The following is a 22016-nucleotide window of genomic DNA, read 5'->3' as shown; positions in this document are numbered from 1 at the left end:
CATTGGTCCTTGTAAATTGAACATTAGAATCTCAGTGGGTCGGCAATGGCCCAGTGGTATTACTGCTTGACCATTAATCCAGCGACCCAGGTAATATTCTGGGGACCTGGGTTCGAATGCTGCCATGGTACATAATGGAATTTGAATTCAATAATAATCTGGGATTAAGTCTAATGATGGCCATGACACCATTGCTGAATGTCAGGAAAGGCCTATCTGGCTCACTAATGTCCTTTAGGGAAGGAAATCTGCCACCCTTACCTGGTGTGGCCTACATGTGACTCCAGATCCACAGCAATGTGGTTGAGTCTTAACTGCCCTCGGGGCCAGTGATGCCCACATCCCATGAATGAATGAAAAAAAAATTGAAGTTTGCAGCAATAACTTTAAAAGAGGTGAATACTGGCCAAAGGCAAACCATTACTTGTGCAACTTCAAGAGTGCTGTAAGTTTAACATTTGGTCTGTCCTGAATGCAACTAAAAGATGAATTTTGATATGGGGTGGGAAAGGGTTTGGAGTGTTGTAGGCATTTCCTTTTGATATAATGTGCTTGTTCTTCAGCTGACACAGCAGTTTCCCCAATTTACTGTGCATGCTGAGGCCAAATCTGAATGTTGGAGACATGGCTCTTGTTAACAGGATGCAGCATGTATCACTTTATGGAGAAAATAGGTGCAGGAGTAGGCTATTCTGCCCTTCAAGCCTGCAACATAAATATGCTCAGTTCTCATCTATAGTGTATTCCACCACTGACTGTTCTGAGACAGAAGAACATCTTCCATTTCTACGTTCCCAACAAAAATAATTTTCAGCAAGAGTTCTGTACTAAACCACTGGCAGGATTTTGGTTGCTGTGGCTGCTTTCCGAAGTAGGCAAAGGTGGATACAGGAGAATATGGGTTGACTGAAAACCAAGGGGCAGCAGCAGGCTGCCATGAAGCATAAGGAGCATCAGATGATGGAGAGTTCAGCGTAGCATGCCCTTCAGGATGTGAAGTCTGAAGGAGAACCAGGACTTTTCGGTCCTTATTCTATTTCCTGGGAAGGTACAGTGTCCACATAGGCTCCATTTGTCTCAATGCAAGGGATGATGGTCTTTCAGCGGATATCTGCTGAGTGTTGAGTTGTCTCAGGAGGAGCACATGATAAGATGGGGATGGAATCAGCTGAGAGGGAGTGTGGTAGATAGTTAATGTAATGTGTTTGGTAAGATATGGCGAGAAATCTCACAATCAATCAAAGCAAAAGAACCCTTAAAGAAAATTTGACGTAACTTGAACTTAGCCAAAAAAGAATCAAAAGATTTATCCTTCAGTCTTTTATTGGTAATTATTTGAATGCTGACATTACAATAAAAATAAAAATTTCCTTATGCTCTTACATTTTTGGCAATACTGAAAGGTTGTCACTCCTTTAAGAAGGCAATTTCTCATCCTTTCCACAAAAGCAGGTTCCAGGAGCCAAAGGATCTCTTTGTGACTAGAATTGAGACTAATCAGCTGTCTCTACTTCCCCTCCCCTAATTCATTGACAGAACTTTGTCTAAGAATCTCCCTTATTCTAGTAGAGCCACAATCTTAGAATTGACATAAGGGTGAATTGAGGACGATATATAAACTCCATCAACACCGTCTACCTCCAATTTGCTGACATTACCTGACTTCCTCCCTGCCTGATCTCATTTGCATTGAAACCTTTATCCATATCTTTGCTATCTGTAGTCTTGACTATTCCAGCACTCACCTGGTCAGTCCTACACCTTCTACCTCTGTAAACTTGAGCTCATTGAATAAAATGCTGCCCCCATATCTCAATTTGCATCATATTTTGCACACATTACCCCTGCGTTCCATGACATACATTGGCCTGTTAGGCAGCTTTTCAACATTAAAATTTTTATCCCTATTTTACGAAACCCCTAAACAGCCTTGACCTTCTCTATCTCTGTAATCTCCTCTTAATCCAGAAAACTGCACACTGCTCTAATTCTGACATTTAGCGCATTCTTCATTTTACTCACCCTGCCATTGGTGGCTCTGCCTCATCTGCCTCAGATTTAGACTCCTGAATTTTGACCCTAACCCTCTCCACTTCTCTATCTTGCTTTCCACCTTTAATGGAGCTGTTCAAACCTACCTTCGACTCCAAATGTTTTGCCACGTTACCTCCTTGAGTGGTTCGGTTTTAAATTTTATTTGTGATGCTCTTTGGCACATGTTACAACATTTTAAATATGATATGAATGTAAGTTGTTGACACCATTTTAATTTCAATGAACCTAAGTAAATTAATATATGCTTCTGATCAGATTCACATATTGCCATCCAGTAGCAGGGCATCATACACATGCTTCTAGGCCAGATAAGTACAAGTAATAATAAAAAAAATAAATTGCATGTACAGGACATCTCAATCGTCATCTGTATGGGGGAAACAGGTTTGTGATGTTTCAGCTATGACATATCATCAGGTTGAAACCTATTAGAGAAATTGGTGCATCAACTCACGCTTCAAGAATTGCATCTCTTCTGGCTGTGCACTCTACTTTTGTTTGGTCTAAATATTGAGTTTGCTCAAAGACTCAGGCAATAATGCAGAAAAAAAAAACACCAATTAGCCCTTTGTACCAATATTATCTCTCTTAAAAAGTGACCAATTAGTTTCACACCACTCTTTCATTACAACCCCGCAGAAGATTTATTTTTAAACGTATGCTCAAAGTCATTTGAAAGTTGCTATCGAATGTTCTTCCACCACCTTTCAGACATTCCAGATAATTATAATTCATTTTAGTGAAAAACAAAATTAGCTTCATCTCATACTAGCATGTATTTGTCAATTATCTTAAATCTGAGTTTTCTGGTTAACAACACCCTTGTCTGTGGAGACAACACAGTGTGGAACTGGAAGAACACAGCAGGCCAGGCAGCGATCAGAGGAGCAGGAAAGTTGACATTTCGAGTCGGGACCCTTACGTATCAATTTTGAATATTTCAAGTTAAATTTTCCCTTAGAACAACACCAGTTTCTTTACCATCTCTTCATAATAGAATTACCTCCTTTCTGACATCATTGTAGTAAATCTCCTTCGTACCGTCTCTAAGGTCTTGAGATCCTTTCTATCATAGCACCCAGAAATAGGCACATTATTCCGGATAAGGTTTAATCAACAATTTTTATGCATTTATCATTACCTTTATACTTTATGCCTTGATTATGTTTCTGTGACTGCAACATGCATCTCGTGTGCTTTTTGACAGCTGAAGTGACTAATGTTGCCATTTCAAAGCCATGTAAGCCACCAACCTTCTCTTCATGAAATCCCTTTAAAGTGCCACCTTCTCGCATACACTGCATCTCCTCATTTTACATCTTACCTATACTATGCATTTCTGCCAGTGCATAGGATGTTTCTGATAATGGAGAGGGTCTGCTAACGTTAGGGAATAGGCAAGTAGCGCGGTTTTCCTCAGAGCACTTTGTTTTAATTCTTTCAATGGATGTTGATCTCTCTGGCTGGGCCAGCAATTTAGCTCATCGTAATTGCTCTTGAGAAGGTGGCTGTCTGTTGCTTTCTGAACTGCTGCAATCTCATAAATCACTCCAGCAATTGATTCCAGAAGTTTCTCATGGGTAGGTATAAATGAATGATTGTTTTACTTCCAATTGTGAAGCATACTGTTCAGGCATCAGACAGTGGAATATGGCATCATTTTGGTTTTTTTCATTTTCATACATGCACAGTAAGTCTCTAACCAGGAATTTCATGCAGCCAGTACAAAAGCTCTTAACAAAGTGATGTTTTATCTTCCATTATTATCCCTATTTGTTAACATGAATTGAAAGTAGCTATTATTCATTTTTCTAATTAAAAAAAATGAACAATATCCAATCAAATTCAGATGATCAATTACTATAGAATATGATTTTCAAATAATGCATAACATTGGTATTATAGTGCTTTAAAATTGTTTAATATTGTTAACATTTTATTACAAAATATTTTATTCGTAGTCTTATTGCATTTTATAAATTGCTTCTCAAAAAGTCAATATATTTAAAATATATTCTATATTTTTCCCTCAAACAATTTTGATTACTGTCTCCGACCATTCGTCTGTGTCCTGTGGGAGTCAAGGATAATCATAGATTTCTCAATGGTCACCAGCAATACTGTTCCATAACCTTCAAATAGAGCTGATTCTACAGACTTTCACATCTCTTCACGTTACATGTTTTAGCTTAAAAATAGCTAATGACGTTTACCTCACAGGAATTTAGACACAAATAATCATATGTCCTGGCATTCAGATTCAAACTATAAAATGAGGTGGCTAGAATATTGTCATTAGAAATTGTAACCACTTTTATTTCTGATTTTCCTTTGCTCTGAATAATCCATTTCTTCAAATTGAAGCACAGGAAGCTCTGGGCATTTCTGAAATTGATGTTTATATGTACTGTGCTTTGTACTATGATTCAGATTCATCAACAAGAGATGAGCTTGTTGGCACTATTGTTACCCTTTCCTCATCAAATTTATTTTTCTGGTAATATGATAAATAGTTTTAGGACCTTCATTTAATACGTGGCTCAAATGTCCATAATAAACAGGCATTCAACACCATTTCAATTGAATTCATTGGCTGATGGCCCAAAATTTTGAGATATCTGTCAATTTCAAGAATATATTTATAAGTTGATATTGGAATTAGTATTTGCATCATCACTCCACTACTTTTCCATTTGTTTGATGAGAATGAATACCTGCAAAAACACTAGTGTTGCCTATTGTTCGTACATCTAAAATTTGACCCTGAGAACCTGGCCTGCACCTTTCTGAAGAGGTGTCCTGACCCGAAACATCAACTTTCCTGCTCCTCTGATGCTGTCTGGACTGCTGTTCCTCCAGCTCCAAACCGTGTTATCTCATTTCTAACGTTGTTTTGTTGGTTTATTGTTAGGACACTTTGTTACAGCGCTGCATATCCATTTCAGATGATTGGAAGTCACCCATTTTGACACCCATCACAATAATGAAACTTATATTGCGTTTGCTGATAACCAACCATACATTGATACTGATTGTGAAGAGGTCTACAGTCCTGACTAATTTGCACTCATTGATTTACAATCTGCAGTTATCAAAAATGACTTTAGCCCACAAGATTAAATCTAAATCTGTAACTAAATCTAAAAAACTGAAGAAAACATTTTTTGAAACAGATAGTATCACACAGTTACAGAGTCATGGAGATGTACAGCACAGTAACAGACCCTTCATTTTAACTCGTCCATGCTGGCCAGATATCCTAAATTAATCTAGTCTCATTTGCCAGTATTTGGCTCATATCGCTCTTAACCCTGCATGTAGCCATCCAAGTGCTTTTTAAATGTCGTAATTGTACCAGACTCCACCACTTCCTCTGGCAGTTCTTTCCATGCGCACACTGTCCTCTGTGTGAAAACGTTGCCCCTCAGGTCCCCTTTAAATCTTTCTGCTCTCACTTTTATTCCATGCCCTCTAGTTTTGGTCTCCCCTATGCTAGGGAGGAGACCTTTCCTAGTGTGTATCATTTAAAATGCTTTGCTGAATTAGTGGGCTAATCAATTAAGGAAAAGCTAATGAGTATATTCTGAAACAAACAATTTGTCCATGTGTGGTTTGTGAAGCATCGAGGTAATAATTACAGCTGAGAAATAAAGGATTTGCATCCCCATAGAAATAGTAGATGTGTGTATTTGGTAGAAATACATTAAGAGTTAATATCAGAATATTGCACAGCTTGATTTCTTTGCATAATGCAGAAAGCACATTGCTGTTACCATAGAAAAGGGACTGAGTAAACCGATTAGCTTGACAACTGAATGCCACAGAGTGAAAAATCCTTGAATACATAACATCCCAAGCGCTAATCCCTCAGAAAATCCACAAATCCTGCTTCAGTGCACTTTACAAATGCTGTAGTGCACTGTAGCAGCAATGTAATTAGAGGCCAATTTCATCTAGATCACTTACTTTATTACAAAAGACATGAATCATACACAATTACTGTGCACTTGTGCCAAAAATGTTTTAATGAAAACATTTCATGGCAAACTTTTACAGAATATAACAGAAGAAGGTAAATTCACAAATCCCATATCCACAATGGATAGGAAGGTTCTCTCAAAACTAATTGACCATGGGAATATAAGAACGGGAGTAGACAATTCAGCCCTCAAGTCTGTTGTACCCTTCCATTTGATCATAGTTGAATTGAACATTGAATCTAGTACCTGCCTTTATTTGATATTCTTTAACACCCTGAACATAAAACCTAACAGTTTTGTTACTTGATATCAGTACATGGTTTCTTCATGCAATGGACATGATATTTGTATGAGAAGTATGTCAAATAGCATTAATTGGAGCTTAAGTTCAGTAACAGTAGCACCAGAGTTGAATGAGCTATTGGAATATCAAATCTGTCCTCATTGCTTTTTGGCTCTGAGATTTAGTTTTCAATTTTCACTCTCACCGATACCAAATCTACCCACTTTAACAGGATAAATGCCCACTCTCTTGATTCCTTCTCCAGGCACTCCAGGATTCCTCTCTGCTTACTGTCTACACAAGCCTACCCGTTACATTCTAACAGCCCTTACCACCGTTAAAAAAATCAATTCCCTCACCATTTTCCAGCCTTCGTTCCCTTGTTTCAAGGTTGAAGCTCATTTGCAACAAAAATCCATTGAACATTTGCAGCAGGTAAAAGCTTGGTTTTAAATATGGATGACTATTGTGCTTGCACTGTTTCATTCAGCTCCCTTGCCAAGGACGAAAGAAGATTTGTATGCAGCTGACCCATTCCTCTTATGATTGGCAATTGAATAGAAAAAGACAAATACAAACTATTATTGCTCTTTGACTCTCCTCAGATGGAGGGGAGCATGGGGCCACCAGCTGCTAATGGGCTCCGCGTAAGGATGGCTCCATAGTTTGTTGATGATATTCTGTGAGCCCTCCCCCATGTTGTAAATAATAGGTGGGAGGCCCTCATGACAGCAGATAGGACAATGAGAACTCCCAGCCAAACCAAAGCAGCCTGGGTGAAGTCAGCAGCCAGGGGTCATACAAAGAAACCCAACCGCTTTCCCCTAAATAGTTCATGGACCTCTTGAGAGCAGCAGGGTTCCGTGTGCAACCATTTCAAAGAAGGACCTAAAAGAAAGGCGTGATGGTGTGAAGTGACTTGAATGTGGAATTCCCAAAGTATTGCCCTAGTATGGAATTCAGATAAGCCATAGCCCATGAAAATGGCAGGTTGAGGAGAAGGTTGCTCTGCAATAAGTTGATAAGGAGCATTGAGAAATAATGGTAGGTATCTCCTCTTGATGTCTCTCTCTCTGTGATAGTCACACCACTGTCAAAAGCCATCTCCTTAGATGGTATCTTCTGTTGCCAAAAGGCTATTCATCGAAAGTATCTGGTCCACTGAACATTCCCAGCATTTGGGAGTGTCTAAAGATGTAGGGATCATGATGGCTACTAAGATTGCATGCACACGCCTGCATTATCTGATGGTTGTAATGGCACACAAACTGAACATTGATGAATATTGACTTTTCTGTTAACTAGAGCTCCTGGCTGTCTGGAAGGCACCTCAACGGCCATGTGTCTGTAATGTTTTGTGCTTTGGATCTTTGGAAATATAGTAATGCTATCATAGCCTTTTTGATTGACTGGCACGGTCCCTATTAAATTAGATAAACTTATGACCATGTGGGAATATAACATCTGTGACCACCTTGATGCAGTGATGGCTGGGATATCACACACAGGTCTCCAGAGGGTATCTGGAATGACCCTGTAGTCAAAGATGCAGGGAAAATGTGACATTCAGGATGACAGTCATTGTGTCTCTAATGACAAAGTTTGATGTGATCTCTTCAACCAGCATGTGACAGGATGATATCACCGTCTCCCTGAAAAGATGCAGGCTTCTCAGGCACTTGTGCTCTGACATTGTATATTTGTCGGCCTTAGCCAGTACATTCCACCGCCTTTAATTCATTTCCTCTACCTCTGATGCACAGTGCTAGCAGTGCAGTAGTATGCACCACCTAGATGATGCATTGCAGTAATTCATTAAGGCTTCTTTGACAACATCTTAAAAACCCATAACCTCTATGACCTAGAAGGACAAGGGCAGCAGATGCGAGGGAATGCCCCCACACTGCAAGCCACACACCATCTTGATTTGGAACCATATTGTCATTCCTTCACTGTTGCTGATTCAAAGTCCTGGAACTCCCTTCCTTACAATTCTGTAGATGTACCTACATCACATAAACTGCACTGACTCAAAAAGGCATCTCACAACCACTTTCTCCATGGCACTTCAGGATAAAAGTTAGCCTTGTGAGTGATTCTCATTTCTCATGAATCAAGAAAGAACTTCATTGGCAGAATTCTCCTTCAGGCCATAAAACCATAAGACCTAGGAAGAGAAGTTGGCCAACACATTTACTCCAACATTCAACAAGATCATGGCTGATCTAAGAATCCTTAACTCCACTTTCCTGCCTTTTCATCATAACCCTTGCCTCCCTTATTGATTGAAAATCTGTCTGTCTCAGCTTCAAATATACTAACAGACCCAATCTCGACAGCTTGCAGCACATGGATTGCAGCAATTCAAGAAGGCAGCTAATGACCACCTTCTCAATGACAATTAGGGATAGGTAATAAATGCTGAGGCCAGTCAATGATGCCCTCATCCCACGAGTGATTTTTTTAAAAAAATGCCCTCTGTGGCAAAGAATTCTGCAGATTCACTACTATCTGAGAATAAATTCTCCTCATCTCGGATCCAAATGCATGACCCTTTGCGCTGAGATTATGGCCTTTGGCCCTAGGTTCCTTCCACAGGGAAATGACCTTTCTGCATCTACCCTGTCAAGTCCTCTAAAATTTTATATAATTCAATAATGTTGTCTCTCATTACTCCCATGAGTATAGACTCGACCTACTCAAACTTTCTTCCTAAGACAGTCTCTCCATAAATGGCATTAGTCTCATGAACCTTCACTGAACTGCCTCTAATGCCAGTATGTCTCTCCTTAGATAAGAGGTTCAAACTGTTTGCAGTATTCCAGCAGTGGTCTCGTCTGACTAGTGCCTTGTATCGTTTTTGCAAAACCTTGTTACTTTTATACTCCACTTTCTTTGAAATAATGACCAACATTTCATTTGCCTTTCCGATTACCCACTGAACTTAGGTGCTCACTTCTTGTGAGTCATGGTTGAGGGCTCCAAAATTCTCTATTCTGTACTTTTCTTCGGTGTTTCTGCATTTAAATAATATTGAAGTCCATGGCATTTTGGGGGAAAAAGCAGGGGCAGTAGAATGGAGAGCTGGATGTGGTTGTGAGCAGCACTGCTGGGCGAGCAGAGGCATGCGGCTGCAGCAGGAGGCCAATTGTTGGTCCGGTGACAATCTGCTGCGTGCAGTGGTGCCTGTGGGACAGGTGAACTGAGGAACAGAGGGAGACGGGTGAGCTGCGGGAATGTTGATTGAGCTGTCTCCAGGGTCCCAGAGGTGTTGGTGGTCATGGGTCTGCTCTCGGAAGGGAGGCCATTGAGCTGGGAAGAGATGAAGAGATATGCTGATCACTTCCGCAAGCATGACATCATCCAGTTCCTCAACATCTATCACAAAGTGAAAGACAGCCAGTGGGAAATGGGAAGACAAGGTTGACTATTTGTTGTTTTCATTTGATCATTAACATCAGAAAGTTCAAGTGTTGCTGCACGAAGAAGAGATTTGGGATGAAAAAATTAAATCCCAACCATCCTACCCTTTGGAGGCCTGAATATGGCAGTTATATAATTGAAGATACTCCAAGGCAGCCATATGGAGGATCAGTGGCAGAATTTAACACTGCAGAAGCAAACATGAAATTTTGTCAACAAGCATTGTTTACCTTATTGAAAGCGAATGAGACCATCTGCGCCATCACTGCATTTCCCCAGGCTGGGATGTCATCAGTTCACACAACCTGTAAACGGGCCAAAACCAATTGAAAGTGGAGCATCTAAATGTTTTTTTTTTCTCTTCACGAAGCAATTAATAAAAACATCCAAGCTTTAATTGCGAGTTTGTGCACCACAGAGGAGATCGTAGCAGAGGAGATTGTAGTGGAGGAGATCATAATGGACAGATCGAATCAACATGGAGTGGGCAAGCCCAACCGGGCAGTGAGAGAGATTCCCGAGTGGCAATGTGAGCAGGAACAGGCAAGCAGAGGCAACCAGCGGTGAGAGCTGGCAACTGCTCCTGAGGTGGAGACAGCCCAAGGCAGCTGGTGGGGAGAGTGGGAATAGGCAGTCCGAGGCAGTGGTAGCAGGAACAGACTGCAAGGCGGTGAAAGCAGGTAGCCCGGGGCAGAGGCGAGTTTGAACCCATGTGAGGAGTGTGAACCCAGCATGTCCAGGCACTCATGGAATGTAGGGCTGAACTTTTAACTGTGTTTCTTTGTTTTCTAATTTTCAGTACTGTAAAGTTTAAATTTTCAACCTTGTTTCTTTATTTTTCTGCTTTGTACCTGAGATTCTGTACTTAGGTGCCTTTGTACCTAAGATGGGGCTGAAACTGGTGACTTGTAAACTTTTCACTATGCTCACGTGAGTACACATGACAAAAAGTTGTCTAATTCTATTCTTCATGCCAAGGTGCATAATTTTACATTTCCCCATTATTATATGTAAATTACCATACATTCCCCCACTTGCTTAGCCCGTCCAAATCTCCCTGCAGTCTCTTTGTGTCAGCCTTCCCACATATTTTTGTGTCAGCTGTGAACTTGGCGATCGTACATTCACTTTCTTCATCCAAGTCATCAACATATGCTGCTTCCTCTCTCTGCCTGTAAGCTGATATTGCAACCTTGTGCAGGTCTTTGCAGCATCCTGCAACACGAGCATCTGTCTTTCGGCAGCTACCTTCCTCCTTCTTCTCCCTTCCTCCTCACTGGAGGAGGACACTTCAACAGAATGTAGGATTCCCATCGAGGACAGCGGCATGCTGCAGTGAAGCTGTCGTGAACAATATTATTTGCAGCATTTCCTGTTCACTTCCCTTCCTGAGGATACATTCTATTATTGTTCGAAATGCTATCAAGTTTAACCTGAGCCTCGGCAAATTGAGGTAAGGAGGCTGATGCAGGACTTTATTTTTCTCATGTTTGCATCGCTGTTTAATTATCTTTCTCTCTTAGTTGTAAAACTGGTAATATTCTGCATTTTTAATTGCCCAGTCACACCTCCTTGCTCTCTTTTTGTGTTTCATCAAGATCAACATGCAGAGACAAAGTTTATATTGAAAAGCAACACAGTCATCAGCCTCCCCTCTCCCAACCGTAGCACCACTGACAAATACGAGCAGATAAAATTAATGAAACCAGATGGATGTTCTTGTGCAACATCTTAAAATCAGTCATGGAGGTAGTAGCTGAATGCTACATGGTGCACAGTAACAGCTGTTCAGTGAAGATAAAATGAACATGAATATGAGCTCTGTTCAGCACAGCGAGATAGACAGGTACACATTTTTGGTTGGGGCCTTGTCAAAAGTCTTTATTCCCTTCTCAATATGTGCCCGCATTGACCAACCTGACAGTATTTTTTTTAAAGTCCCTACATTTTCTTTCTACTGCTTCAGATTCTTAAATTCTAAATCTTGAAGCCTCTTTAATAACCTTTTTCCCACTTCGAAACATTAACCCAGTATTGCCACTTCAAAGTATCAGTTTTTACTTTTTATTATAAGAACACAAAAAACATGTGTCAGAGTAAGCTATTCAACCCTTTAGGCCTTCTCCACTCTTCAATTAGATGATTGTTGTTCTTCTATCTGAACTCCATCTGCCTGTACCTCCCCTCTCATTTAGTCACCCTGGTATCAAGCAACTCTGTCTTATATATATTGAATATGTCAATATCCACAGTCTCTGGGGAAAAAGAATACTGAAGATTCACCACTTTTTGAGCAAAGAAATGTGTATTTATCTTGGGCCAAATGTATTCTGTCTTATTATATGCTCTGGATTCTCCAGTCAGGGGAAACATTTTATCAGCATCTACCCTTTAAAGCCCCTCAACTATTCTATATGTTTCAATGCGATCACCTTTCGTTCTTTTAATTTCTGGGGAATGTAGGCCTAGTCTAAACAATCTCTTGGGATTGTTCGATAGAACAATTCATTTATCTCAAAGACTAGCTTTGTGAATCTTTGACACTGTCCCTCCAGGACAGATATGTCCTTCTTCAGGTAAGGAGAAGACAGATAATACACCAGGTGTTGCCTCAGTAATGCCTGTACAATCCTAATGAGATTTATTTACTCTTATGCGCTAGTCGCTTTATAACAAAAGCTAGCATACTATTTACCTTTACAATATTATTGCTGTATCTGCAACTTTGATTCACTTATAAGAACACTTAGGTCCCTCTGAAAGCATGCATTTCTCTGTCTTTCCAATCAAAATGGACAACTTCACACTTCATCATGTTGTAATTCACTTACCAGGCTGTTGCTCATTCACCTAACCTGTTTATATCTATCTGCAACTTCTTTGTATCCAGCCACTTATTCTCCAGCTAATTTTAAAACATCAGCAAGCTTGGATATATTATATGCAGTCTCATTGTATAACCTATTTTTTTTAGCATCAACTTGTTGAGACATGTTATTACACACCTCTGGAGCAGGTAGGCCTTGAACCTGGGCCACCTAGTCCTGAGGTAAGCCACAATATTGATTTTTGTGGTATGCCTCTAATCTGAAAATGTTCTATTTAGTCTGCCTCTCTGTTTTCTATTTATTAAACAATAGTCAATGCATGTTGATATATTATCATAATCCCATGAGTCCTAATGTTGTGTATTAATCTTGTGAGACACCTCATTGAAGGTTTCTTTCAAATCCATCCATTGGTTGTCACAGAGAGTAAAAGCAAAGTACTGCAGATGCAGATGTGTGAAAGTAAAACAGAGTGCTGGAGAAACTCAGCAAGTCTGGCAATGTGACTCAATCATTAACCTTGCTTCTCTCTCCACAGATGCTGCCAGCTTTGTTGAGTTACAGTGGCACTTTTTGTTTTTTTTTAATTTATTAGTTGTCCTTTATTCATCTTAAAAGATACATCACAAAAACATTCAGCATATTTTGCAAATGCATTGTCTTCCATAAATCTATGCTTACTCTGCTGATTCATATTATGATTTTCGAAATCCTCTGTAATAGATTATAGCATTTTGCGTACTACTAATGTTAACCTAACTGGCCACTCATTTCCTGTTTTCTCACTTCCAATCAGTTAGCATTTTGAAAGATTAATGCAAATGTATGGACTGTCTCTGCAGCTAATCCTTCCAAACTACTCCCTAGTAGATCTTTGGGATACAGGATATGCCACCATTTAGTCCCATTAAACTCTCCTGTACCTTTTCTTTATTTGAACAGATTTCCTTGAGGTCTTCATCTTCGCTCGACCTTTACTCTCCCATTGGTTCTGGAGTTCTTTCTATGACTTTTACCGTATACAGGTATTTGATTAATGTCTCTGTCTTTTCCTTATTCTCTATTAGAAGTACATAAGAATGTATGGGCATAAGAAATTGAAGCAGGGACAGGCTGTTTTGTCCCTTGAGCCAGTTCCATCGTTCAGTAAGATCATGATTCATCCAAATATGTCCTCAAGTCACACTTTCCGGCCTGTTTTCACTGAGGTCAAAAATCACATGACACCAGTTAACATCCAACACTGGTACACCAAATCCTTGATTTCCTTGTAGATCAAAAATGTATTATAATTTCAACTGTATATAAGAAAATGCTGAAAGTAACTCAAACAAATGCTTTAATGAAAGATCACCAGTTTTAAATTTTAAATTTGTTTCTATTTCTATAAATATTGCCAGATCTACAAAGCATTTTCTCTTTCTTTAATTTTAGATTTCAACTTATTTCATGTTTTACTTTTGCACACTCATTTTGGAAATAATTAGAATAGAAGAGAATTTTTTGTCATGTATATTTTTACAAAAAAATGTGAAAAGTTTTAAAAGTCACCATACCACAGGCACCTGTATTCATGACATGTCATAGATGAGAAGAAAAAGAAATTTAAGGCAAAGTTCATCTTCGACCAATTAATCTCTTCAAGGCTTAACCCCAACATTTCCGGTTTTCAACTAACACTAACTCTTTACTCTAAGATAACGCAGTCCACGATATATCATTTCCTTCTCAGAAACATTGGTTTATACAATGACTTTACTCCAAGGACTTCACAGAACTGCTCCACTCAACTTAAAAAAAAACTGTTCTTAAAAGGCCTCTAATTTAAACTTTTGAAAAAATAATCTTCTTCCAACCTTCTAAACTAGAATTTCTTTATCTTGTTCAGTTACAAAATTTTAACTATTGTATGCAAAAAAGACATCAATTCTAAAGCCAGACCTCAAAAACAGTTTTAAAATAAATCATCGTGTTTACAGGAGTATTTACAGATTAATTATTAGCTTCAAAAACACAGAAAATAGGCTTGAAAAAGGCTTTTGATAAAGTTTCTCATGAGATGCTGCACATTGAGTGACAGAAAACTTCCTCCAATAGCTTCCATATTTTTAAATTCACAGGGTGTGGGCATCATTGACTTGGCACATATTTATTGTCCATCTTGGATTGAGTGAAGTATCGACCACATTGCTATAGTTCTGGAGTCACACGTAGGCCAGATCAGTTGGAGCAAACAGTTTCCTTCTCTGAAGAATAATAGTGAAGTAGATGCTTCATTTTCTTTCCACAACGATGGTTTCATGGTCATTAGATTCTTAGTTTCAGATTTTTAAAAACTTAATTCACAGACAATCATCTACCATGGTGGAATTCAAACACAGGCCCCGAGAACATTACCGAGGTATCTGAGTTAATAGTCTAGCGATAAAATCAGTAAGCCATTGACTCTCAGTATTACGCATTACATCCTGAAGTTGTGGTCAAGCTCAGAAGATAGTATTCCTGAACAATGATAGTTTGTTTTCAAACTCTCAGCAGCAAAAAAACACTATAAAATTGAAGGAATGTACAGAACTCTGACAAACTGATTTGAAATGTAGCCACCCCTGAGATTAGTAGGAACTGCAGATGCTGGAGAATCTGAGATAACACGGTGCAGAGCTGGATGAACACAACAGGCCAAGCAGCATCAGAGGAGCCTGCTCCTCTGGTGCTGCTTGGCCTGCTGTGTTCATCCAGCTCTACACTGTGTTATCACCCCTGAGATTATTTTCAAGGAGAGAATTAATATTCACTTGGATAGGCATTGGTTAATTCGGGATAGTCAGCATGGCTTTGTCAGAGGGAAGTCATGCCTAACAAATTTGTTAGAAGTTTTGTAAAATGTGATCAAGTGTGTGGATAAGGAAGTTTAGTTGATGTAGTTTATATGGATTTTAGCAAAGTTTTTGACAAGGTCCCGCGTGGGAGGTTGATTGAGAAGGTTAAAGCACATGAAAGTCAGTAAACCTGGTGAGATAGATCAGAAACTGCCTTTGTAATAGTTCACAAAGGGTGGTGGTAGAAGGCTATTTGAATGATTGGAGGCTGGTGTCCACTGGTGTATCACACAGATCATCACGAGCGCCTTTATTATCTGTTATATACATTAATCATGTGGAGGAAAATGTGGGGGATTGTTTGGCAAGTTTACAGACAGCAGCAAGATTGGTACGGTGGTTAATCGTGAAGAAGAGGGTGCAAGAAGATATCGATGGGTTGGTCAGTTGGGCAGAGCAGTGGCAGATGGTATATAATCCTCATAAGGGCAAGGTGATGCACTTTGCAAGAAACTTGAGGGAATATTTAATTAATGACAGGGCACTGGAAAGCTTAGAGGAACAGAGGAATCTTGGGGTATTTATTCACTGATCCCTGAAGTCAGCAGAGCACGTGAACAGGACAGTTAAGAAGGCATATGGGACACTTGCTTTCATCAGTCGTGGCATGGAGTGAAGACCAAGGAGGCAATATTGGAGTTGAACAGAGCATTGATCAGGCCACAGCTGGAGTACTGCGTGCAATTCTGGTCACCTCACTACAGGAAGGATATGATAGCACTAGAGGGGGTGCGGAGGAGGTTCACCAGGATGTTGCTTGAGATGGAGTAATTGAGCTACGATGAAAGACTGGATACATTTGGATTGTTTTCTCTAGAACAGAGAAGGCTGAGGGAGGACACGATTGAGGTGGTATAGGATTATGAGGTGACCAGAGAGCAGTTGTTCCCCTTCATTGGGGGGAGGAGTTGATCATGAAGGGGCATAGTTTTAGGGTGAGGGTTTGGAAATTCAGAGGTGATTTGAGAAAATGTGTTTCGGACTCTGGAATGCACTGCCTGGGAAAGTAGTGGAGGCCAGAAACCATACAACTTTGAAAAATATTTGGATAAGCACTTAGAATATAGTAGCATTCAAGGATATGGGGCAAGTACAGGAAATTGGGATTAGTGCAATTTTAGTGGTAGGTATGTCAGTGCAGACCTGATGAGCCAAAAGGGTCTTTCCTGGACTGTGTGAATCTATGACTATTCAATTTGCGTCTAAAAAGAATAGAATAGGGTACTTTTTCAATGGTGTTATGACCATGTTAGAAGCGAGTTGGCTTCTATTTGTTCAACCTCTTCAGTCGGCCACAACACACGTTTAAACTTCCTTTATTGCACAAGGCTATGGTTCTCTCTCACAAAAAAAAACACATCATTACACAATAGCTCCTATATCATTATGGGAGTAATTACAACACTAGCTTGAATGAATGAGAAACATTTGTAATATCTGCTGACCGCAAGGAAAATATTAAAGATGCAAGGTCAAGCACACACATGCGTAGGTACAATATTAAGAAGAGATAGTGTCCAGTGCAAAAGAAAATGAAAGGAACATACAATTCGAAGTCCTTGAGGTGTCCTCAAGTTGTAAGGATTTAACATGCGACCTTGATTCCTGAACTGATGGATTGTATCATCAGCTGTAATAAATATATCCTTGGAGATCTGATGTCTTCTTTTAATCAGCTATGTCATTGGACACTTTTCCATACTGGGAAGCCAACAAAATACATTCTCCACAGATAACAAGGTGTAGAGCTGGATGAACACAGCAGGTCAAGCAGCATCAGAGGAGCAGGAAAGCTGATGTTTCGGGCCTAGACTCTTCTTCAGAAATGGGGGAGGGGAAGGGGGTTCTGAAATAAACAGGGAGAGGGGGGAGGCTGATAGAAGATGGATAGAGGAGAAGATAGGTGGAGAGGAGACAGACAGGTCAAAGAGGTGGGGATGGAGCCAGTAAAGGTGAGTGTAGGTGAGGAGTTAGGGAGGAGATAGGTCAGTCCAGGGAGGACGGACAGGTCAAGGGGGCGGGATGAGGTTAGTAGGTAGGAGATGGGGGTGGGGCTTGAGGTGGGAGGAGGGGATAGGTGGGAGGAAGGACAGGTCAAGGGGCAGGATGAGGTAAGTAGGTAGGAGATGGGGATAGGTAGGAGGAAGGACAGGTTAGGGAGGCGGGGAGAAGCTGGGCTGGTTTTGGGATGTGGTAGGGGGAGGGGAGATTTTGAAGCTTGTGAAGTCCACATTGATGCCATTTTGCTGCAGGGTTCCCAAGCGGAATATGAGGTGCTGTTCCTGCAACCTTCGGGTGGCATCGTTGTGGCACTGCAGGAGGCCCAGGATGGACATGTTGTCTGATGAATGGGAGGGGGAGTTGAAATGGTTCACTTCTGGGAGGTGCAGTTGTTTAGTGTGAACCGAGCATAGGTGTTGCGCAACGCGGTCCCCAAGCCTACGCTCCAAGCCTTGTGGAACACCTACGCTCGGTTCGCACTGAACAACTGCACCTCCCAGTCGCGAACCATTTCAACAAGATGGATTGGATTCAAACCGCAACTGTGTGACAGCAGCTTGAATAGTGGCTTTTGCCAGTATGCTATGCACAATCACAATGTCAACTCAATCTTCTGTCAAATTGTAATCTCGCCTCTGAAACACGGTTTGAGTTTTTGGGAGCATGTAGTTCTAAAGGTGCAAAGCTCTAAGGCCAGCTGACAAGTATTGAGGAGATGGGAACATAAGTAGCATTCCAAAGGATCTATTGCAGCTCAATTATGTTTCACTTATTAGTATGTTTCAACTATATATTCAAAAATAATTTTGTGAGAAATGGATTAATATAAAGCCTTCACACAGTCAACCAGCTTTATTTTCATTCATTAACAGGATGAGGGCGTCACTGGCTAGGCAGCATTTATTGCCCATTTCTAATTTGCCAGAGAGTAGTTAAGAGTCAACCACATTGCTGTGGGTCTGGAGTCACATGTAGGCCAGACCAGATAAGGGTGGCAGCTTCCTTCCCTAAAGGACATTAGTCAACCAGATGGGTTTTTTCCTGACAATCAATTCGTGGTCATCATTAGATTCTTAATTACAGATATCTTATTGAATGCAAATTCCACCATCTGTCATGGTGGGATTCAAATTCAGGTCCCCAGAATGTTATCTTGGTCTCTGGATTAACAGTCCAGTGATAATACCACTAGGCCATCACCTCCCCATGCATTTATTGCAGACGCTCCAGAATGCGCTAAATGCATGGCTACTTCAAATCTAGGTTGAATAATTCAGAGAAAGAATGATCACAGTTCAACATGGCAGGTTGAGAATTTAAAATCAGTCAAAGTCTGGATTTTTTTCTATATTCTTTCATAGAATATGGTTAGAACTGGTATCACTAAATACCATTTAAACTGAGTACTTGGGGTATTTCACAAAGAGTCAACCATGTGAAATGCTCATGTCAATAACAATCACCATGAAGCTGTAAGATTGTCATAGAATCATAGAATCATAGAATCATAGAATCCCTACAGTGTGGAAACAGGCCCTTCGGCCTAACAAGTCCACACCGAACCTCAGAGCATCCCACCCAGAACCATCCCCCTATAACCCACCTAATGTACACATCCCTGACCACAAGTCCTTTAAGAAACTGAAAAAGCTGTGCTTCCCTGTCTATGTGGTTCCAGACTTACCATTACCTATGAGGGACAAGTCAGCCATTTGACTCACTTGCCTGGATAAGCACAGTCCCAACAATTCTGTAGAAACTGGATATAATCAAGGACAATACAGTCTGTTCGAAGGGCAGTCCATTAACCTCATTAAACATTTAGCATGTCCAGCACTGGCTCACAATGGCAATATTGCATGTGATTTAAAGTGCATCACAGCCACTCTTCAATCCCTCTGTAGCAACACTCCTTCCAAATTTGTGATCTTTACTAGAATGCTAAAGTTGTGGGAAGAGAGACCTGGAATGGATCATAAGCCTTCTGAATGTGCTCCATCATTCAATACGCTCATATCCAAGCCTTAATTCAAATTGCACTTTCCCACCTACTCTTTATATCGGCTGGTATGCTGAGAGATTATTAGTGTCTCTATCTCAAAATATTTTCAAAGGTGAAGTATCCACAACCCTCTGGGATATAGCATTCCAAAGATTCCCTAGCGTTTGAGTGAAGAAATCTCTTCTCATTTCAGTTTTAAAAGATCAGTCGCTTATCCCAAAATCTCTGTCAAACTTCCAAAACCCCATTTGGAATCTTAACTTATTTTCAATGAGATCATCCATCATTCTTCTAAGTTCTAGAAGTTATAGGATCAAGTTAATTTGCCTCTGATCATAGCACAACCTTCTCAACTCAGGGACTAATTGAGCAAACATTTGCTATGCCATCTCCAATGCAATTATCCTTAACTATGGAGAGCAAAATTGCAAATACAACTCCAGATGTTTGCTTACCCAAGGTCCATATAATTATGACAAACTTTCTTTGTTCTTGTACTCCAGTCCCCTTTGAATAAATGCCAACAAGTCACTTCCTTTCCTAATTGCTTGTTACTTTCATGTTATGTTTCTATATTTTATGCACCATGTCCCTCTGAACATCAACATATACAAATTTCAAAACTTCAAAAAACTTTCAGATTCTCAATTAATGCAAGCAATGCAATTGATCTCATGCTTCCCATATTATCAACTGACTTATCATACACTCATTCAAACCATGTGTATATCTTTGAGCACTCTCTGTTCTACTCACAGCTTACATCCCCGGTCATCTCCATACCATCAGCAAACCCAGATGAGTTAACTGCTGCATTTTCTTTAAAGTTATTATTAGAAATTGTAAATAGTTCAGGTCTCAGCACTGATCTTTGTTGTACTCCACAAGTTAGGATCTTGCCACCTTACTTCCTCTCTGTGCACCAATCCTCTGTTCATACTAACATATTAGCTCCTGCTCAATGAGCCATCATTTTGCACATTAATCTTTTGTGTGACTCTTTTTAAAATGCCTTTTAGAAATCAAAAGACAAGTAATGGTGCAGGAGTCAAGTCTTTATATTTCCGTGCATTGGAATTGGTTATGAGGCAGATGGGATCTGTGCAAGAGGATGGATTACATCATAGTAGGATCAAGATTAATACCTCATGGTGTGATTCCCTGGGACTGTTGCAAGGGTTTAAACAAATTTATCAGGAGATGATTATCGAAAAGGATCTTAAGATAGAATAAAACCAAAATGACTAAAAAGAAAATCTGCAAATGAAAATGGAAAAGAGCAGAATTTAGTCTTATAATGAAGTCCAAAGCTATACCCACATTCAAGCCAGCGAGATATTGTCATATTAAGGACTGTCATAATGTAATCTTCAATATTAACTCTTTCCTGTCCGTACATGCTTATGCAACAGTTATGGGCATTAAATCATGCCCATTTACTTCAATATGTGGCTTAAGGTCATCAACCTTGTTATAACTGCTTCAGATAGAGTGTCTTCAGTTCATTTTAACATGTATTTCAATCCTGTTTTGCTGCTTGCCTTTGTTTTGTCAGTTTAATTTTGCTTAATACTAATCCACCCCTTGTTACAATCTGAGATTTCTCTCAGCTTCTGATCCCCCTGTCAGTCTAGTTTAAATCCTTTCCAACAGAAGTATCAAATCTCCCTGGGAGGACATTTGTCTCGAGCCTGCCAAATTGTAATCTATCTGTTTTGTAGAGGTCCCTCACAACAGGTGTTAATTCCTCAAATTTGATGACCTCTCCCCACCCACTTTCCTACACAAGTGGGTCTAGATACACAGACTCAAAGTAATTCTGTAGGTAAGAGGTAAATTTGAACAACAGACTAACTCTGCTCCTTTGGCACAAAAGGTTCTGGGGATGATTGTCATTGAATACTGTAGGTGATAAAGAACCTCTAACATGACAAAGATGAAGTCTGAAGCTGCAAGAGATAGTAAGAACTGCAGATGCTAGAGTCAGAGACAACACAGTGTGGACCTGGAGAAACACAGCAGGCCAGGCAGCATCAGAGGAGCAGGACAGTTGACATTTCAGGTCGGGACCCTTCTTCAGAAAATGAAGAAGGGTCTCAACCCGAAACATTAACTTTCCTGCTCCTCTGATGTTGCCTGGCCAGCTATCTTCCTCCAGCTCCACACTGCATTGTCTCTTAAGCTGCAAATCTAGTCTAGTACAAGATACTGTCTTGGTAAAGAAATTTAAGCTTTCACTGGGAATAGCTTCCTGAAGGCTAGTTAAACAGATGGTTGGCAGCTCATGAGCCCATGAGTGCTTATTAAGGAGGCCGCAGGGTAATTTGATGGCCAGCATTTCAGCTAACACACTGTCCTAATAGTGCCCAGCTGTTTGAATATAAACATAAGGTCGATGTTCTACTTAAACTGATACTTACTGTATCATATTTATCGCTGCTGGAATCATGAAGATGACCTCTGTAAAACATTGATAGCCTTTCTGGACACATTGCTAAGATATACCAACATCCCTGCAACATTTACTCAGCAAATTCTCTGAAAAATCCCACTGAAAAGAATGAG

This window comes from Rhincodon typus, chromosome 3 (genome assembly GCF_021869965.1).
Source record: "Rhincodon typus isolate 14 chromosome 3, sRhiTyp1.1, whole genome shotgun sequence".
Classification (NCBI taxonomy): domain Eukaryota; kingdom Metazoa; phylum Chordata; class Chondrichthyes; order Orectolobiformes; family Rhincodontidae; genus Rhincodon; species Rhincodon typus.
This window is presented reverse-complemented; position numbering follows the sequence as displayed.